Below are 15,310 nucleotides of genomic sequence, written 5' to 3' on the forward strand. Positions count from 1 at the left end.
GTGTCCAAGCATCTTATTTCTACTGTTGCTGATCTGCTAAGCTTCGCTGGCACGGCCAGTTTTGGGTGGGGGGTGGGCTCAGGAGGAGGTTTAACCATGCATCGTTTCAGGTATGATCCGGTGAGGAATGAAATGGAAGACGTAAATATTCCATCCAGCACAGCTCTGCTCTGCGCGTTGCTGGCAGTCGAGGCATTTGCTGTGTGTCTGTGAGCCCTCAGGTCTTGGAGGTCAGGTAAAATCAGGGTGAAAGATCCTTGGTCTCTGTTTCCACAGGAAAATTGCAACGCCGCAGATCTTGATTTGCCCCCCCACACACACAGTGTAGGAAGCACTGCTGACTCGTGCTGTTTTGCACGTGCAGCTGGGTGAGGAGCCTGGGGCAGCAGGAGGAGAGGGTGGAAAAAAGGCTTCCAGTGCTTTTATTTTAATAGATTTGAGTCAACTCTAGCTGACAAGTTTCAGTAAGGAAATGAGCGGTGTCTCTGTAGTAGTTTTTGTTCAATTTAAATAGGTGCTCTTAGCTGGGGCCTTTATTCGGGGCAGGGAACAGTAAGCGCTTTTGGATTTTGAAGTTGCAGCAATGTGAGTTTTGAAATTAGCTTTGCAAAAATTGACATTGGGAAATTAATTGCTTTCTAAATTGTTCTGTTTTGCTGGCAATTATTGGATTGAATAACAATGTCATTAGGTTATGCAGAAGTACTAAAAAGAAATTGTCTAGCAAAATCTCCCATCTAATACCATCTGGCAATACTTAATTTTATTTACCTGCAGTTAATATATTACAGTCCTTAACACTCTGTCCTCCTTTTATGCCTGATGTCACCGCAGGTGACTCTTGGAGGTCTTGGCAATCCCAACTCTCTTTACCGATACCTGCTGGTACGTCAATGCTGGTGTGGCACTACTGACGTGCCCCAAGTGACTCTGTCTGTGATGGCAAGTAGAGAAGTTTGACGAAAAGCCTATTGTGGTTACAGGTCCTTCCCAGAAGGGACGAAGACCTGCCTTACGTCATTCATCTCCTAGAACGGGAACTCCAGGTAGTCCTTGATCTCTGGAAGTTTTTTTGCTTAACGTTTCCCAGAGCAGGAGATGTACAGTAGAGGAGTTGCTAACGCTTCAGCCAGCACCAAGGATGGGTTCAGCCTGAGTGGATACTCGGATGGCAGTGTGTTTTTCAGTGATGCTTCTGTCACAGCCGCTGTGGTTGGCTGCAGGGGACGCTGTGTGATGGCAGGAAGTCTTAACTCTCAGCTCGTTGTAAACGTAATCAAGAGAGAAAGAGAAACAGTGCAATCAGGTTCTTCCTGGCTTAGGGCTCAGGCTTTAGCTGCGAGGATTATGGTGACTAAATCAAATTTTAACCTTATGGGAGTGTTCAAATAAATCCCTTGCAAAATGGATTGGAGTAACCAGAGTGCTTTATTGTCACCCTTCAAACTCAGCTTGCCCCATGTGGGAAGGATATCTGAAACTAATTGGGCATTGCAGAAGTAGCAGCGTATTTGTGGTAGTCTGTCTTTCAGCGTAAGCCATCTGAGGTGATGGGTCCATTGAAGTGGCTGACTTTAAAAACTACAGTGGGATGTTCACCTGCCTGCCTTGTCTGTTGCTTTTATTATTGTTAGGCATGTGATAAACGAGGATGGTTCTCCGCTCCCGTGGAAAACAGAGGCTGCCGAGAAGATGTTGACTCTTCTCGGACAAAATCCCTGGTATTTTGACAAATAGGAGCGCGCCACTTTTCCAAATACTAAAAAGTGAGGGTGGCGAGGGGAGACGTGACAGACTCTGCCACATCTTCTGGGCTGTTTTATGTCCGTTATTTACCATTTCAAAGCTGTGCGCTGTATTTGTAGCTCCTCTGCTGTACCAAGGGAGGCAGGCTCTGGCTTCCAGGCTAGGAGGGGTGAAAACAATGGGTCAATAAGGAAGGGTTTTAGTTTGTTAGGGGATGCCATTTCCCTGTGCTTAGATTTTTAATAGTGTGGATGAATTGGCATGGTAATCTAGAGCGTTCTGAAGTACTTCATGCCCTCGGTACCCTAGTGAATGTCAGACTGCTGCTGGAGTAATTTCACACCAAGACAGCATCAGCTGAAGTCCTGTAATTGAACCATGTAGGAATTTAACCACACAGGTACAGTCTTGAATTTTCATGAGAGTCTCCCCATTCTGCTTGAATGATGAGCGCTGTGAAGGATTTAAGATGCTATTGAAAAAAAAAAAAATCATCTGAGTTTTCTTGAGATATTTTACAAAAATGCCAAGTTCTGCAGATGAGGCATGTTTCAAACACGCTCTTCTTGAATTTTTTTTTGGTCTCAGTAATACAATGGTTGTGCTAACTGGGAGAAAAAAAAAAAATTCCATAAATGCTAAACTTCTCCCATCTCACATAAAGCTTGTCTTAGAGCACGTGGAAATATCTGAGTGCTCAAACTCAAGTTCGGTAAGTAGAATAACAAGGCACAGCCACTTCTGCAGTCAAGTTGGAAGTCCTGACTGACAGCTTGAAATGCAGCACTGCCTCTCTCCTGCCCCATACTGTTCTAAGTATGGGCTCAAGCTGTGTGACAACTGGGGGGTGTGTGTGTGTGTGTGTCAGATGTAGCTTATCAGAGGCCAGCCCTTTGCTTTTACATACCAGCCTCCTAAAGGAGAAATTTAATTCTAAGATTTTTTTCAGGTGAAGTAGTCCAGTCCTATGTTGCTCTCAGCTACAAATATGTCCTAAGAATTACAAGCTTTCAACCCATTAGCTCAGAAGAATCTCCTGTGTTCACTGTTGCATCATTTTTGGCCGGCGTTCAGTGCACAATGACAAGTATTTATTCACCTAGAAGAGGAGGGAGAAAGCAACGTGGATTGTGGCTGAAATCATGATTGGAGTGAAACTCTTTCAGCTGAAAACAGTTATATCTTCAATAGTGCGTAACAGCTAAGAATAGTTTTTTAGGCTGAAGGAACCACATAGGGGCTATTCTGCATCACGTACTAATATGGGGTTTGGAACTAAAAATAAGCCAGCATTTTTAGCTGAAAGAGTTTGTCTTCAGCTCCTGATTTTTCTGTCAGGAAATCTGGAGTCAAAACATGAACTACCTAATGCATTTTCTAAGCAGCAGCCGCCGCCTCCTCCCAGGCACGGCTCCTCTGGTGACCATGGGAGAAGCGGGTGCCTGCCGAGACAGATGCTGCGTGGGGATAAAACATGGTGGCTTCTCGGTTAGTCGGCATCTTGTGGGCTTTCAGCGCCGCCAGTAATTACCTACGGGTAGCCTAGAAGGAGAGGGAAAGGGTGAGGCTCGTGGGTGATAAGGCGTGTTGCCGATGCCTGGATGATGCAGGAGCCCAAGAGTCATTTACCTCAGCGGCCGAGGCGCCCAACGGCCAGTTTGCACCCGGCCCTGGGGGCCTGCCCAGGCAAGAGACAACGGCAGGAGGGCGATGCCCCAATTTAATTGTCGGGGGGCGGCTCGGGCTGAGGGGGGGACCTCGCTGCTCCGGAAGAGGAGGCTGGGCGGGAGGGGCAGCGGGCCCTTCCCGGGAGCCGCCTGCACCGGCCGCCCCGCCATGGCCGCCTGCATCCCCCCCCGCCCCGGCCCCCAGGGCTGTGCGGGGGAGGCTGCAGTGGGCGCGTGCCTCCAGCAGGGGGCGCTCGCGCTCCCGCAGGTTGGGGGGAGGGTGTAGGGGGACATGCGCGCGCAGCTGCTGAGGGACCGCTCCCCTCCCTCCCGTGCGCGCGGCGCGGTGTCGTCACGCGGGCGGTGCCTGCGCGAGGGTGGGGGAGTGCCGTCGGCCATCCGGGTCCCGCGGTGGAGGCAGGGGGCGGGGATTACCCTCACGTGACGTTGCGTGGCGGCGCAACCGCCATCTTGTGTTGTTGGGGCTGAGGAGTCGCTGTGGCCGTGAGGGACTCTCCGTCCGGGAGCGCAGGTAACGCCGTCCCGTCGGCTCCCTGCCCCCGCCACCGCTTCGGCCGCCCCCAACGCCTCCCCGCCGCCGCGCTCCCGCCGCCGCCGCTCTCCCCGCCTGCGGGAGCGGGTGTAGGCCGCGCGTCGAGCACCGGCCTTGCCGGCGGCTCCTGTCCGCCGCGGGTGCCGCAGCCCCGACGCGCCCTGCGGCCTACCGGGAGGCGAGGCCTCCCCGGCCCAGTGGTGAGGGGCGCGCCCGGAGGGCCAGTTTTGCGCTCCTGGCGCTGGGTTTTTACGGGGCTTGTTGGGCCTGGCTCCCCTTGGGGGTGCGGGCCTTGCCCTCTCCATGCGGCTCCTTGGCAGCAGGTCCCGGCAGGGGGAGACGGTGCCTGTCAGGCGATGGCTGGGCGCCCGCGGCTCCTCACGCCCTCGGGGGCTGGCAGCTGCGTCCCCGGCGCCGTCTCCCCTCACGCTGACCCTTGTGAACTCGCTCGTCCCCTCCCAGTCCGGTGGGACTGGGCCTGTGTTCCGGCAGTGCCGCGGGCAGGTGCGCCCTCATTGAAGCCTATGTTTGCCCCGCTCCGAGCACGCCCAGCCCTGTCAGGTTACACAGGCTGAGGAAGGAGGGAGCTCGTCGAGCACTCGAGCCTTTTCCCCCACCCCCCACAGGCAGCAGGGTGTTGGGAGCAGCAATGACCAGCAGTGTTTGACTGGAGAGGCCTTGGCAGGCCGAAGAGAACATCGATCAGGATTGTGTACGTTTGGTATTGATCCAAGACAAGTAGTTTCAGTATCAACAAAGCAGTCTCCGCTCTTTCAACTCTGTGTAATTGCACTTTGAAGTGGGACAAGTTGTAGGCCAAAAGGAGATGTTGCCAAGTAGTACTTATGGAATAAAACCTACATTTTCCCCAGTAACCTTCAGCTCAATGTTCTTGGTTTGCTGCTGTAATGCTTTACCTCTTACTGTAATTCTTAAGGGTCTGTTTTCTTAGGTGGGAGGGGAACGAACTTCTGAATTCTGATTATGTTCTTCTGTCTAACTTCTTGCTGCTCATTCTATTTTCTTGCTTCAGGAGCTGACTTGGGCAAGTTCCTGGAAAGTACGTGTGAATTTTTTTTCCCTTTTCCCGTAACTCTGCTGGTTGCTTTTGTTCTTAAGAAACTTTTTAATAAACACAAATTATTTGTTGCTTTGTGAATAGAACTGTGCTTTGGTAGATGCACAGTGTGATAATTGGAAACCTTTGTAAACAAAATGGGTTGCAGTTGTCATCAACAAAAGCTTTGTTCTGGTATTTTTGAGCTCTGTTATTGGGTGTTGGCTCCAATAGATAATAAGAGCTTTAGTATTATGAAGGATTGATATTCTTGCCATTCACTTGAATAGGTGTCCTGTGAACAGTTAGCTGATGCTGAGGTAAAAATGCAGGCTCTAATCTGTCCTGGGAGTATCAACAGAAATGTTGGAGTGTCTGTTGCCCCTTCTGCACCCCCTTTGCTCCCCAGGCTCATATAGGCATAAGTTCTACAAGCCAACTAATGTCAAAAGTAATGTATGTCAGTGTTAATTCCTTACTGTGTATGTGATTTAAAAAAAAAAGATTCTAATAGTCAATTATATTAAAAAGAAGGTAGAGGTTTATCCATGGAAATTGAATGTCAGCTATCACTTTCACCAAAACTATCTGCTTGTGTTGAGACTTTGATAGCCCCTTTCAATAGCTGACAATATTGTGTATGAATACTGGGATTTCTTAATGATTTTAAGAGCTGCTCAGGCTCTCCCAGTTCCTGGATGCACGAACATGCAGGGAGGTACCTGGTCACTGTATTTCTTTTCGGACCTTTTCTGAATGTTTACGTGAGCCTGTCTCTTAAAGTAAGTGCATAGAACTAAAATGCAAAGTAGTCACCTTGCAGTGATGTTTTGTTTCACAGGGTGCTTACAAAAATAGTTTGATACCAAAGTAAAAACTTGGACTCTTGCAGATCCACTTTTCGTTACAGATGTTGATCTTAAGAGGACTGTAAATATCCTCAGATACTCCTTTTAGTGTTTTTTCTTGCCTTCCTAAAACATACAGTAAATGAAAAATATGATCTTTATGCTGATCTAAGTGGAAAAAAATGCTTGTAAATAGAGAGTTGAGCGCTTTACAACTTAATTTCCCCACCTGTTTTACTCCTCGATTGAGGAAAAGACTGTGTGTGTAAAAGGGGAGTGCAAAGAAGGCTTTTTTTTTTTTTAAGGAATTCAGACTAAGCACCATTGCATCTCTTCTACATTTGCTGTCTCCTGAGGCCTATTGTGTACATGGAGTTCTACAATAAACTAGAGTTTCTTGTACCTGAATGTAAGAAAGAAGTTGGCAGCTCTTTTAACATCTATAGATACATCTTTTAAAAACAAACTAGATGTCAAAGTCATATGGAGCATCGCATTGATGCACCTGACTGACTGAAGAGGTGGTTTGCTACTACATGTCTCTACTGAAGGATCTTCCCAATTATTTAAACATACAAGGGAAACATTGGTTAACAGTAATTAATGACAATGACCTAGGCACCTAGACCATGGTCTTTTCCTTCCCCTCTGCCCCCTCCTTTAAAGTAGTTCAGACTTCCAGCTCTTTAGATGATTTTTTTTTTGTTTGAAATACCGAGGAGATGAAATTTGATCCTGCCTACATTTGTCTGATCTTGTAAGTTCAAGTAACTGTCAAATGTATGTTTCTTATTCTTTCATTGAGGTCTTTAAAATTCCTTCTTAGGGCTTTTTAAGGTATGATGTTAAATCTTCTCATAGTCTCATTTAGAAAAAAATTCCTTTTCTTAGCATTTTTTCTTCATTTTTCTGTTTGCCTTTTTTCTCTCAGTGCTTCTGCTCAAATATGAGTGGAAATAAGCTATATTTAATTCATGATTATAGATAGGCAGAGCAATAAAATTTCCGCTCACAAGTGTAAAAGCACAGGCCTGATCCATTGGATGCTTTGGTAAGGAGAAACCCATCTCTTTGTTACTGAAGAAGCATTTCTGTTGAAAAGGACTATGTTTCTTTGTGTGGTTTTCTCATCAATTTATTTTAATTCATTGAGTGACGTTAAAAACCTATGTGTGTGAAATGCTGCAAGGGGGGGGATAGTATTTGCTTTTACGGGAACAGAGTCAGTTATCAGCCCAGCTTAGCCTCTTCTTTCCTCTCTTGCAGTCAATTCCTGAACATTTTTTGGTTGCACGAAGGCTGTGCCTTGAAAATTGTCAGAACCGAGAAAACTTAGCAAGTTTGCTCAAGGTGTATATAAGTTATGGCTGGAACTAGGAAGAATTAAGTGCTTTAAATTATAAGGTCTATGCAACATTGGCCCTCTTGTGGTTTGTGGTAGTATATATATAACCATGTTCATCATAGTGATGTTTAATACCATTATTTTTTCATCTTTAGCTCAGATGATAGCAAAGGATTATAGAAGACCAAGGTCTTTGCATTGCTTTGTTAGTAGCTGAGATTGCCACAGTGTGTTGATTACAAAATGTGTCCACTTCTCCACTTCTCTTTTTTTTTTTTTTTTTTTTCCCACAGAGGGAGGGCTGTCAATCCATTCCCTCCAAAGGTGGTTAAATGTTCTTGAATATAGAAAAATGTAGTGATGGCTTGATGTCTGTGTGGGACGCTAGGCAGCCATTGGAATTTTTATGTCCCTCCTGCATTTTTTTTATTTTTTATGGAAAGGATGCACAGAATTGTTTCAATGTGCCTGAGGTTTTTGGCAAGCATGAAATCAAAGTGTGTGTTTTCAGGAGTGAGCCCCTCCTGTAATCCTTAAAGCTTGCAATATATAGAAGCTGAATATCTAGATCTCAGGATTGTGGAGAAAAGCAGAAGGGATATCAGGAGCTCTGTAGAGGTAGTAGAGTCTACAGGTCAGTGAGGAATTTTGATGGACATTTAGAAAATTTGTCTTAAAATAATGCCTTGTTGATGATACCTTTTGGATCATGTACTGTTTTTTTTATTCCCTCAGCTAATTATTAAAGCTGTTCATTATAGTTTTCTTTTTTTTTGGCCATATGTTTTCAAAAATGTAGGCAAATAAGAAAGAATGATTACTTGATGCCTTCAACAGTGGCTCTTGTATATGTAATTTGTCATTATAAACAGATAAATGAGCTTACATATAACATGCTAGGAAAAAATGGGTTAGAAAAATATTTTTGTGTGTTTGATAGCTGTTACTGCAGTGAAAGTAAGCATGATGCATTGCATTTTGGGCATTTTGGAGGTAACGTTTTGTTACTAGGTGTTTGGTCTTTTTTGTTCAGTAGAGAAACACTTGTTTCCAGTTGTGGTTATTAAGAAAAAATCCCCCCCCCCCCCGTCACTGACAACAAATTTAAATACTTTGCATTTTGTTGATAGTATTTTATGATAAAGATACTGGTTTGTGTGTCTGGGAGATTCAGAGGTTATAGATGTCCATGTGTAGATCAGATTGGATAGAAACAGATTTGTGCTCTATGTGTGGTAGCACGTCAGTTCAGATTGGAAGAAAGAGAAGGAAAAGGTGCACTTTATGTTATGAAGATTACTCTGGGCGATGATGATGATGGATAGCTGAATTTATGTAACTTCAGACTTAGTATCAGAACGTCATGTGGCGCAAGGAGCTGGTATGACTGGCAAGTAACGGATGTATAAAGTGAGTCTTTTTCTGAGCCACATATGGTAGAATTGGAGGATTTAGGTTGGATGAGACCAACCTTTGGTGGTCGTCTGCTTCAGCCTCCTGCTCAAAGCAGGGCTGATGTCAGTGTTAGACTGAATAATGTGTGTGATGGAAAGTGAGTGAGGCTGATCGTGGAAATAGCATATGGCAAGATTTTTAAGTAAAAGCATCTAATAACGTGATTTAATAAATCAGAGGCCCAGTTCAACTACCATTAAAACCAGTGGAAGCTTTTACATTAGGCTTAGTTAATGCTGAATCATTGGTATATGTAATTTTCTCTACTTATGTTATATTAGGCTTTCATAGTCCTAAGGCAGGATCAGGATAACATCACAAGTCAGTTTACAAAGATATGGTTCTTAAAACAAGTGCATTTCTTTAGCAATATTAACATAAAGAGAAGAAAAATGATGACCTATTGAAAAGTGTTGTCATTCATATGTAGTAACAAGTTACTTTCTGACTTCCTGGTTGATGAACATATGTAATCTGATACACATAATAATCATCTGTGTTAGGACTTTTTACTAGACGCTTTCTCACTGTTGAGTATTTGTTTCCTGAAGTATAGGACATATTAGAACTGCATGAGGTGGAAACCTTAAGGAGGGTGGGAATTTCTGCAAAGCCCGAAGAAGCTGCTTATGTAAATGACATTTAAAACGAAAACAAACCAAAAATCCACAACAATCCAGATCTGTTAATTCAGTGAATGGTTTCAGTGAATGTAGTCTGAAGCTTTGTTCTGCCATTTTGAATATACGTATGGGCTGTATAATGTGTGTGACAAATGGGAGAGAGGAGCTGCAGTGTGGGTTTGGTTGCATTCAGGTAGTCTGGCTACTGGCCTCGTTGAGGAGCAGGTAGACTCAGCATCCTGACCTGTAAACATCTTGTGGAATGGCACAGACAAAATATTTACCTACCAGCAAATTTTCGGTGTACAAGGTAGACACAGATGTGGAAGTGATTTTTCAGCTGGAAAACAAGAACGCTGGCAGGATATCGGGACAGGATTTGGAATGAGAAGTGGGTTGTGTTCCAGCTAGTGGCAGAGCCAAGGGTGTGGTCCCCTGACTCTGCTTGGAGCTTAATCACTGGTGTCTGCCTTTGGCTGGAAGTCTTGTAATAAAGGTGGAGGTCACACTGCTTTCTGGCTGAGAAACTGGGAAAAGCTTTCACATTTGTTCGTGTTCAGGTGAAGCAAGAAGTGGATAGCTCTCTAACTTACCTCTAACCACCAAGTTCACAATAGTAGGTAGGAAAGGAGGAAAATATCTAGAATTGTGATATTTAATGTTCCTTTATTTTCATTGGATTTTGTTAGCTGTGCGGGTCTCGTTAGCCTTTTTTGTTATCCTATACCAGAAGAGCTTCAGTGCTTACTTGTGTTTGTCGTTCTTAACTGTGGTGCAACGTGTTGCAAGCTCTAGCACTCCATGAAGTTTTAGATGGATCTGTATGAAGTGAGCAGAGGGTAGTCAGTTTGGTCCTGCCATTTGACAATGTCATGAACAATTTTTGACTATAAACTGACGAGAGATTGAAACACTTTTGCAATGATTTGAGACAGAAAGGTTATAAGACTTTAAGAGATCTAAAAATGTAACTGTAATAAGAGGCGTAGTTTCTGGAGAAGTGGATGGTTTAGATATTGTTCCCTTAGGAAGAACTTCCTCTTAGCATGTGGGTAGATAGGCCTTGAAAAATTCACTGCCTTTATCAGGATAAAGGCTTGGTAAGCCAGAAGGGACTACTGTGACTCGTCTGGCATCTTGTGTAATGTGACTAATGGATATTTTTTTTTCTGATTAATTTTCTGTTTAAACTAGAACATACTTTTTAGACAATCATTTAGTGTTGACCTGAAAACAACTTACTCTGTTTATGTCTGAATGTCTTGCTTCAGTCCCTTCACTGAATAAACTTGGGTCTTCAGCCTTTTTTACCTGCATCATCATTTACAGACTGAGCAAGATACTTAAATTTTTCTCAAAGCTCAATAAATAGAGCTTAGGTGTGGTGTTTTTCCCCACTGTGAGACATATCTGTCGTGTTCTATCAATTTTCGAACACCTGATTTATCAGCTTTCTTGCCTTATGGACAACAGAACAGGACAGAGTATCCCTGCAGTGATAAAAATCTACTCTGCATTTACTCTCTATTTCCTTATTTCTGTATTCAGTGTTTTCTATTAGCTCTTCTAGTCAGTGTTGTATCATGTTCCTTTTCAGCTGATTAATGTCATAAATCTCAAACTGGTTTCAGGACTGTGTTTTTCCAGAATAGTCTTGCATTTGTTGTATATTACCTATGCTTTCTGCTTGTGAGTCTTTTGATTGTATGCTTGGCCTTATTAAATGCAACCTGCTATACTGGACCGAGTAATTGAATAATTCATAATGGTATTATTGATGATGTGTCATTTCCATTATTTACCATATCCATGTTTGTCATCTTCATGTTTTAGAAGTTATTTGGGCCAGTGTTACAGATTCTATAGAAGTAGAGGATAGCTTCCTACTTTTTACTCTGTTTTGAGAATATTTTGGTTTTTGAGATGGGTTGTTGTAGATTCTTTAGAAGAGAAGGTTAAAAGAAAACATAGGTTGTGACAACATGAGACTTTTCATGTGGTTCTGAATGATTTTGTCCTTTTTGGCATTCTACTTAATTGAAATGTCCTGCAGAACTTAAAATTTATTTCACCTGCTTGCTTAAGCAATGAAATTTCTACTCTTACAAAAATGTATTTTGATTGAATGTCTTCTATAAATCCATGTTGGCTGGCCTTAATTATGTCAGTGTCCTTTAATCAGTGTTGTCTGCTTTAGCCAATGATTAATATCAAACAGACTTGCAGTGTAGCCACCTGAGTCATCCTGTTTACCACTGTACTTAAAAGGTAGCTTGAATACTATTCTGGGTCTTCTTTAATATTTCAAGAATTAGAGAAAATCAGCATTAATTATTCAGTCAACCTGTTAATTTTTTTAAAACTGCAGTTACCGGCACTGAAATTAGCTAGCTGTAGTAGCTGCCCATGGAATGTTTTCTTGCTTGTGGAAGGTGAAGTTTTATCATCTTGATGTAATGTTGCTGTTGCATGGTGGAGCACTGCTGTTAAATTCCTGTTCCAAGTTTATTTGAGGAGAACCCAAATCCTTGCACTTAAATCTGCTTGCGTTAGACTTGCATTGTGTTCTTTGGTTCTCAAAATTTTCAGCCAATTTCTAGGTTAAAAAGGCTGTTTGAAACCTATGGTAGGAACAGAGCTACCTTGAAAGAAAAGGATGCATTTCTTCCTATACATCTCTGATCAAGCAGTAGACCATTTCTAAATAAAATAGCTATGTATGGGAAGGATCAGTGGTATATCTTTTTTCCAAGGTTTAGATTTCCAAAGTGAATAAAAAACCTAAGCAAGCAGCAGTCCCAAAGCTATAAATTGCAGTGACAGTCCAAATCTTTAATTTTTTTTTGTCGGTAGGAAAGATTAGATGGGCAGACCTGAATGCAGTCATTACCTAGACTCAACTTGGGATGCTAAGAATCAGTTTATCTCTATCCAAAACAGCAAAACATCTTGGTGAGACAGATTGCCATGTGGTACAAGCTGACAGAATTCTGTAATGGAAATGTAGGAATTTAACATTGCCTGAAAATCTTTAACTCAAGTGCCCATGAGCAAGGGACAAACCTTAAAATGGCAATTTTCTGTAAATCCTGAGGTTCAGCAAAGTCTGGAAAACATGGCAGTTTAGATCTTTCAAAGTCTCTAAAAACCAGCTTTTTGCCTAATATTTATTAGATAGTTGTATGTTTTAAAAGACCAGAGCTTGTGGCCAAAATGTGCCACAGTAATTATAGATCTTTCTTAGGGTTTTTTTCCCAACTGAAACATCTTCTTATGCATTTTAACACACAAATCTAGCCGGTAGGATCAAGTTCCAACTTGTGTCTGAAGCAGATGTTTCTGAGAGCTTTAATAGATTTGTCAGGTACTGAATAGCAAGTTTGAAAAATAATTTAAAAAACCACGAGCTTGGTAAAACAGCCATTGTACCTAAAGCAAACCAATGAAATGAGTTGAGTGTTGCTGATAGCAGCTTCTGTACCTATAATATTACCTGTTAATTGTGAGTGAAAGCCACTTAAGGGCTTAATGTTATTGGATTACATTTTGTGTCTGCTTGGAGGATGGACTTCTGACTTCCAGAGTACTAAATTGCTGACAAAATAGAAAGGATGTTTTTTCCCTTGTCAGTCCACAGGTTGATTTCTTCTCTTTTTCAGTCCTGCATGCTGACAGCGGGTTGGTGGCTGTGGTACCCCCCCAGAAAATGGGGTCCCAGTTCCAGTTTATGAAGCAATTCTATTTTTCCCCAAATATGCAGGAAAACTGCAACTGTTTGTAGAGTTGCATGGGCACCTTGATCAAAGGTTGACATGATTTGAAGAAAACCTTGGAGAAAAGGTTCTGCTTTGAAGGACTGATGGGAAGTCCTTGGGTAGCATTCTTGCCCAAGCAGTGGTGCTGACTGGATGATACCAAAATATGACCTCAGTTTCTTGCTTCAGCTTGAGGCTGTCCTTTTGTGCTCTTTGCCCATATAAAATCTGTGGCTGTGCAGGTTCCTCAATGAATGGCCATTATTTTGTAGAAAAATCTTGACTTAGAAAACTATAGCAGTTCAGAAAGGGGTTTTTCCCTCATCAAATTATATCAAGGAGGAAATGTGTTTGGTATATATTATTTTTTGTGATTTGCCATCCTTGATTAATAAGGAGGCAGCATAGATAAAAACCAAAATTAACATTTAATAATTAATATTGAAGCATAGAGCCTAAGAAAGTTACTAGATAATAAAGATCTGATCAATTCATGCCTTTTCCTTGGCCAAAAAAGTTAAATTTATGACCTGATCATTCATTCCCTTAATTCCTCACCCTTTTTCTTGCTCCACCCTGACTCTTTCCTGTCATGATGCGAGCACCGGAGCACCGCGTAGTCTACCCCAACTTGCCTTTCCAGTTAGTACAGCTTCTCCTTTGTGCACTCCCTGTCAGAGGTTCCTCTCCAGTTTGGCTCCCGTGCTCTCACCTTTCGGCTGCTGCTTTGTGAGCCAGCAGCAGCACATGGTTTTTGCTTCCCTATCTTGTCTGCTGTGACGTGGCTAAGTGTATTCCTCTCGCGCACTTGCTGTCTTAGCTTTCTCGAGTCTCTTTTTGCTGTTCCTCTTCCCCTCTCCTCCCAAATCATTACCTGTTTCCAGAACACCTCCCTTTCTCCCAGCTTTGTGTCTGATTTCTTTTTCATGTATGTTTTATTTCTGGGTAGTGTTGCTAATTAAATTCACCTGTTACATGTACCCAAATCATCTGCAGATCTGTGGTTTTAGTCTCGGGTTTTTTTCCTGTTCAGCTAAAATGTCATCCGCTTACAGGTGTGTCGCTTTCAACTCAAAATTCATGCTGTCAGAACTTCTAGGGCAGAAGTAACTTACCTGAATGCAGCACAGAAGAGGAAGCCAGCAAAGAGTTTCAAAAACAAAGCGTAGTGGCCAAAATGAGGGACAAGGAAAGCCATTTTGCAGCTCGGTGGGATGAGATTAGCAGGCTTTGAGTATGCTCGTAGGTACTAAAGTGCTTAGGAGTTTAGTAGAGAAAGATGACAGCATCCTCAATTTTTAGGAAGGAAACCCAGAGACTGAAGAGGATGGGGCCCAGTGGGTCCAAAACTAGTAAACTGCTTGATCCTAACTGGTTTTTAGTGCTTTATCCTTGTATCTGATGCTTTTCAGCTGTGTGTTCATTGCAGTTTAGCATTCAGTGCCAGCCTTTTTGGTATGACTGATGCTAAGCTAGCTTTGATGTTTGGAGCTGAAGATCCCAGGTTCCCTGGTGATCCACACGGGTTGATCTGAAAGCTCTTTCCCCCACACCCCCTCCTGCAGAAGGATTACAGGCGTTGCAGGAAGTGAAGGGACAGCCATCCAATTAAGGCTACTAGGAATTGCGTTAGAGGCTTGTCTCTATCATGCACACTTTGGCAGTTTGCTTCAATTGCCCCACAGTATTTTCACATGTGGCTACTATATGTCGTCTTTAGGTACCTAACCTTGTATTTTAATTTGCGGAATGATTTATGGATATACCATAATGTTTTAATGAGCTGTCGGCTGCTTCAAAAAGGCAAGTCAGACCAAAATAATCTCAAGCTAGGCCTGTGAGAATAGCTGGATATTTTTGTATTAGCTTCTGGTGGATATAGTGGGGACAATCCCATTTCAATATATAGAATTATTGTGAAAATATATTATGATTTGGATATAGATTATATTGTGTATGGGAAGAAGTTAATATGGCATGTAGTAAAAATACATGAGCCAAACATTGGTTGGTAGGTTTAGACTGCAGGGAATTTTACAACAATTTGTAACCTTATGCCCAAAAGATTTGGGTAAAATCTGCTTAAACTATTTTAGTGTGGGATTTTTTCGGCATTTTCTGGTTTTCAGGCTGTTGATTTTATTTTTTTAACTTTATCATCATTACTTCAGTAGCATATAGACAAGAAAGAATGTTTCCTTTGTTTGATTTGGTCTTTTTCTTTTCTTCGGTAACTAATGCCCTTTCTAATTCTATCTCCT

The 15,310-nt window shown here is 42.6% G+C and overlaps 1 protein-coding gene across 12 annotated transcripts in view; it reads left to right on the top strand.

Annotated features, from left to right (window-relative positions):
* Positions 1 to 3,854: 3,854 nt before the first annotated feature.
* Positions 3,855 to 15,310, top strand: part of GIGYF2 (GRB10 interacting GYF protein 2) — a 77,710-nt gene continuing 66,254 nt past the window's right edge. For all 12 annotated transcript variants that reach the window (XM_054835768.1, XM_054835769.1, XM_054835775.1 and 9 more), the window contains exon 1: positions 3,855 to 3,945. The gene's annotated coding sequence lies outside the window, so the exon portion shown is untranslated. The remainder of the gene's footprint in view (positions 3,946 to 15,310) is intronic.

The sequence above is a fragment of the Grus americana genome, chromosome 9, assembly GCF_028858705.1.
Source record: "Grus americana isolate bGruAme1 chromosome 9, bGruAme1.mat, whole genome shotgun sequence".
Lineage (NCBI taxonomy): Eukaryota > Metazoa > Chordata > Aves > Gruiformes > Gruidae > Grus > Grus americana.